Source organism: Pristiophorus japonicus, chromosome 7, assembly GCF_044704955.1.
Source record: "Pristiophorus japonicus isolate sPriJap1 chromosome 7, sPriJap1.hap1, whole genome shotgun sequence".
NCBI classification, from domain to species: Eukaryota; Metazoa; Chordata; class Chondrichthyes; family Pristiophoridae; genus Pristiophorus; species Pristiophorus japonicus.
The window spans coordinates 123,912,912-123,919,439 of record NC_091983.1 but is presented as its reverse complement, the minus strand read 5'-3'; the positions used below and the strand labels follow the sequence as shown (position 1 = coordinate 123,919,439).

At 43.8% G+C, this 6,528-nt stretch overlaps 1 pseudogene; it reads right to left on the bottom strand.

The window, feature by feature from the left end:
- Positions 1–1,188: 1,188 nt before the first annotated feature.
- Positions 1,189–6,125, bottom strand: LOC139266623 (uncharacterized; annotated as a pseudogene).
- Between the last annotated feature and the right edge of the window lie 403 nt (positions 6,126–6,528).

Below are 6,528 nucleotides of genomic sequence, written 5' to 3'. Positions count from 1 at the left end.
TACGGCTAAGGGGATCAAGGGCCATGGAGAGAAAGCAGGAAATGGGTACTGAGGGAATGATCAGCCATGATCTTATTGAATGGCGATGCAGGCTCGAAGGGCCGAATGGCCTACTCCTGCACCTATTTTCTATGTTTCTATGTTTCCATGTGATAAATTTGTTGTGGGGTGGGGTGGGGTGGGGGTGGGGTGTTTTTTACAGTTATAAATGTGATTTCACACAAATGTTCAGATTAAATGTTTGTTATTTAACATAACTTTGTTACGCATTGTCTCAGATAGCTGCACCGTTACACACTGGTGATTCCTTAACATGTAAGTGCAAAATAAAACTTAACTTGAATCAACTTAAACTTTAACTGTCACCAAGGTGATGCATACCATTGATGTATGAGCTGCACACATAGCAATGTTGCAGCTGTGTAAATACCAACAACGTTCTTTCAAGCAAAGCGCTCATTTATGAGCTGCTGACATAAGAGTCTTGCAGCTATGTAGCCACTATGGGCCCTTTCGTGCAGTCTAGATGGGGACGGGGGCATGATTTCAGCATCAGCCTGATTGTGTGGCTCGAGGTTAGCATCCAGCTCCTCATCCTCCTCTTCCTCTCTCTCCTGAGATGGACTGTTAGTCCCTTCTGCAATTCTTGTCCCCTCCTGATAGCCAAGTTGTGCAGCATGGAGCACAACGCCACAAATTGAGCTACCTGCTCAGGGTGGTATTGGAGCTCGCCTCCTGAGTGGTCCAGGCATCTAAAGCACTGCTTAAGCTCTCCAATGGTTTTCTCGATGATATTGCGTTTGGCTCTGTGGCTCTCGATGTATCGCTTCTCGGCTTCTGTGTGGGTGGTATGCGGGGGATCATTAGTCAGGTGGCGAGGCCATATCCTTTGTCACCAAACATCCAGCCTTTGACCTTGTGGCTGACTGGTAAACATGTCAGACGCAGCGCTCTCAGACAAGATGCGAGCATCATGTTTGCTGCCCGGAAATTTGGCATTCACTGCCATAATGATTCGCTGGTGGTCGGCAAAGAGTTGCACATTCAGGGAGTGGAATCCCTTGCGGTTCCAAAAACCTCTGCATCCTGAAAAGGTGCCCGCATCGCGATGTGCGTACAGTCTATTGCTCCCTGGACCCTGGGGAAGTTAGCAATTCGGTAGAATCCTAAAGCTCTCTCAGTCTGAGCCTACATGGTCATATGGAAGCTGATAAAGTCCATCCTGCATGCGTAAAGGACTTCAATGACCTGTCGAATACAGCAATGTGTGGCATGCTGCGATATCGCGCAAATGTCACCAGCTGAAGCCTGAAAGGAACCCGATGTGTAGAATGAAAGTGCCGTGGTGACCTTGATCTCAATGGAAAGTGCGGTCCTGATGGTGCTGGCAGGCTGCAGATCTCCCTTGATGAGCTGGCACAGCTCACTGATAACCTCTTTATGGAAGCGTAGTCTCCTAAGGCAGGTGTTATCGGACAAGTTGAGGTAAGACCGCTTCTCCTTGTAAGTGTGGTGGGGTGTAAGGTCTGATCCTCCTCAGCAGTCTGGTATGGCTTATATTGGGCACATAATGCTGTCGAATATACCTTTTGCCATCTCTAGTCTGCAGCATGTGCATGGTCATCAAGATAGGCCGAGAAATGACAGGCCCCATTCCAATAACTATCAGTACTATACCTATTGTTCACAAACAATCATTTCCCCACTAAGACACATAAACGAAATTCCAATCATCCACAGTATGATTAGATGTTTGTTCAGATGTTCACATCAACTTAAAAGAACTCCACAGTACATCAAAACTCCCTAGAAGTTGAAGCTACCTTTTAAATGATGCGACCTGCGATTTACAAAATGGTGTCCATACCGCTGTGATTAGTTCAGGTGAGAGCAACTTTTTCACAGCGGTTTTTTTGGTGAGTGGTATTTTCGGCGATATGTCTGCGAGGTGCCGAAAGTAAAGCTCAGTGATATGTTGGGTGTTAGTTTCAGCAAATCTGATCTTTACGACAAAAACAAGTATTATTAAATCTCGGCATTAATTAAATGCCAAAAGTAATGCTGGACGATATAATGGGCGTTGGTTTCGCCCATTCTGATCTTTCCACCAAAAAAAAGTGGAATTATTTTTTATCGCCGTTATGTACATTCTGAAAGTAACGCTCTGCGACAAGTGACCTAGAAATGGCCATTAGTTTCCATGTTGTGGCTAAATGGGCGATATATGGGCATAATATCTCATTTCAGTGTTAAAATGGATGTTAAGTGGGCAGTAGGCATGGAAAAATAATGGAAAGTCCAGCCCCATAACTTTATGACATGGGCACATCCAGTACTGGAGGACTAGGCCTTACCAAATTTGAAATGGGAGTTTCCCCACCACCCCACCCCCGCCGCTAATTTTGAATAAGTTACTGACACAAGAAAAATGAGGGGCCATGTGGCTTACTCCTGCTCCTAATTCTTATGTTCTTACTCAGAGAGTTTGGCCTGCAACACACTTAGCTGGGGAGTGCAAAATCCAGCAAGGCTGCAGTTCTTAAAAGGTTGCAGCATTCTATTAAAAGAAAGACTGTGACAATTAAGAAAAGGTGGACTAAATGTTCACAATGGCATTGTGAAGCGATGTGCGCAACACCGCTGAGGTGCTGCTGGAAGAAGTGCACCAAAGGAGGGTAGCTCCATCAGAAGCTGAAAGCCAACGTCCAGAAAAAGCATAGATCTCAGATGCATTGGGGCAATATAGTCGGCTAAGTCCCTCACACTTGACTGAAAATGAATAAGTGCATTGGTATCAGGAGCAAAGTGAAGGTTAGTTTCTTCCTCACTAATGCATGTATTTCTTGTAGGTACCTTTTGAGACATTGGGCTAAATTTTCCACGTTTTTTGCAGGCTTAACATCCATATAATGTCCATTTTACTGCTGAAATTATGTATAATGCCCACATATCACCCATTTAGCCACAAAATGGAAACTGACGGGCATTTTTCGGAAACTTATCGGCAATCGTTACTTTCCCCATGTGCGTAACGCTGGAAAAAAAATAATACTGCCCGCCCACGTTTTGGGGCGGAATCATCAGAATGGACGAAATCAACATCCATAATATCGCCCAGCGTTACTTTCCGCACGGAATTAACGTCGAGATTCAATAATACCGCCCGCCCATTTTTTTTTGTTGTAAAGATCACATTTGGCGAAACTAACGTCCGGGAGATCGCCCACCATCACTTTCACCATCTCACACACATATCGCCCACAATATCACTCGCCCAAAAAATCGCCTGGAAAAAGTGGAACTGTTCTGAACTAAAGCCAGCGGTGTGGGTGCCATTTTTAAAATCGTAGGTCGCTTCATTCACACACATACACACACAAACACACACACACATTCACAATAACACACACACACAACCGCACACACGCACACAAACACACACACACACAAACACACATACAAACAAACACAAACAGGCAAACTCACATGCACACACAAAAACACACACACAAACATGCACACACACACACAAACACAAACAGGCACACACGGACACACACAAGCAGGCGCACATACAAAAACACACACACAAACACACACACACACAAACACACACACACTAAAACACACACACAAACACACAAATGCAAACACACAACCACACACACACAGACACACACACACAAACACACACACAATAACACACACAAAAATTCACACACACACACAAACATCCACACACACAAACACACACACACAAACACACAAACAATAACACACACAAAAAGTCACACACACACACAAACATCCACACACACAAACACATACTCACAAACAGGCACACACGCACAAACACGCACAAACACAAACACACAAACAAACACACACACATACACACAAAGAGGCACACACACACACATAAGCACACACACAAACATACACAAACACACACACACACACACAACCAAACATACACACTATCAAACACACACACACACACACACAAATAGGACACACACATGCACACACACACACAAACGAACACACACACACAAAGACTCACAAACAAATAGGCATACATGCACACAAACACACACAAACACAAACAGGCACACACACAAACAAACATACACACATACACACACACAAAAACACACAAATGCACACACACGCACATACAGGCACACACATAGAAACACACTCAAACAAACACATACATACACTCAAACACACACACAAACACACACACAAACACACACATGCACACATACACACACATAAACACGCACTCACAAACACACACACACAATCAAACACACATGCACGAATAGGCACACACACACACACATCGGGCGTACACACTCAAACACACACACAAACACACACACACACACAAAGGAACACAACACAATCACACACATACAGGCGCAAACACACAGATGCACAAACACATAAAAACACACAAACACGCACACACACACTCAAACACACACACACACACACATTAAAACACAAACACAAACACAAACACACACACGCAAACCCGTACACAAACGCACAGACACACACACACAAACAGGCACACATATGAATGCACACACACACACACAAATAGGACACACACACACATACAATCAAACACACACATGAATAGGCACATACACACAAAGACACACACTCAAATAGGCACACATGCACACAAACACACACACATAGACACACACACAAACACAGACAAGCAGGCACACACACACAAACACACTCAAACAAGCACACACACACACAAACACACTCAAACAAACACACACACATACAAACACACACGCATAGACACAAACACACATACAGAAACAGGCGCACACACAAACGCACACACACACACACATAAACATGCACACAAATAGGCTCACAAACACACACACATAGACACAAACACACATACACAAACTGGCGCACACACAAAAACGCACACACACACATAAACACGCACACACACAAACAGGCACACGAAAGACACACACATACAAACACACACACACATACACACACACGCACATGTAAAGACACACACAAGTAGGCACACTTGCACACAAACAGGCACACACACACACAAACACATACACACACAAACACAGACAAGCAGGCACACACACACAAAGACACACACACACAAACACACTCAAACAAGCACACACACACACACTCAAACAAACACACACACAAACACACATGCATAGACACAAACACACATACAGAAACAGGCGCACACACATAAACGCACACACACACACACACATAAACATGCACACAAACAAACAGGCTCACAAACACACACACATAGACACAAACACACATACACAAACTGGCGCACACACACAAACGCACATGCATAAACACAAACACACATACACAAACTGGCGCACACACATAAACACGCACATGTAAAGACACACACACAAGTAGGCACACTTGCACACAAACAGGCACACACACACACACACACACACACACACACAAACACACATGCACAAACATAAATACACACACAAACATAAACACACACACACACACTCAAACACACACACACACAAACACACAGACACACACAAACACACAAGCACACAAACACACATACATATACACACAAACACACACATATACACACAAACACACACACACAAACACACACACACACATAAACAGGTGCACACACAAAACCACACAGATACAAACACACACACACACACACAAACACACACACACACAAACAGGCACACACACATAAACACACACACACAAACACACAAACACACAAGCACACAAAAACACAGACATACACACACAAACACACACCACACACAAACAGGAACAACATATAAACACACACGCAAACGCGCATACACACACACACACAAACATACACACACACGAAAACACACACACATACACACACAAACACACACACACACAAAAACACACACACAAACATACACACACACACACACATTCACACACACACACACATAAACACAAACACACACACAAACACACACACACACTTTCACAATAACACACACACAGAAACGCACACATGCACACAAATACACACACACACAAACACACATACAAACAAACACAAATAGGCACACACACACGCACACACAAAAACACACACACAAACATGCACACACCCAAACACAAACAGGCACACACGCACACACACAAGCAGGCGCACACACAAAAACAAACACACACAAAAACACACACACACTAAAACACACACACAAATACACACAAACACACAACCACACACACACAAACACACACACACAAACACACACACACAAACACACACAAAAAGTCACACACACACACAAACATCCACACACACAAACACACACACACAAACACACACACACACACACACACACACATAAACACACACACACACAAACAGACCCTTTTAATCTCGTCCAAGGACCATTGTCCTTTGGAGGTTCTGTACTTTTGTTCGATCTTAATACAGGT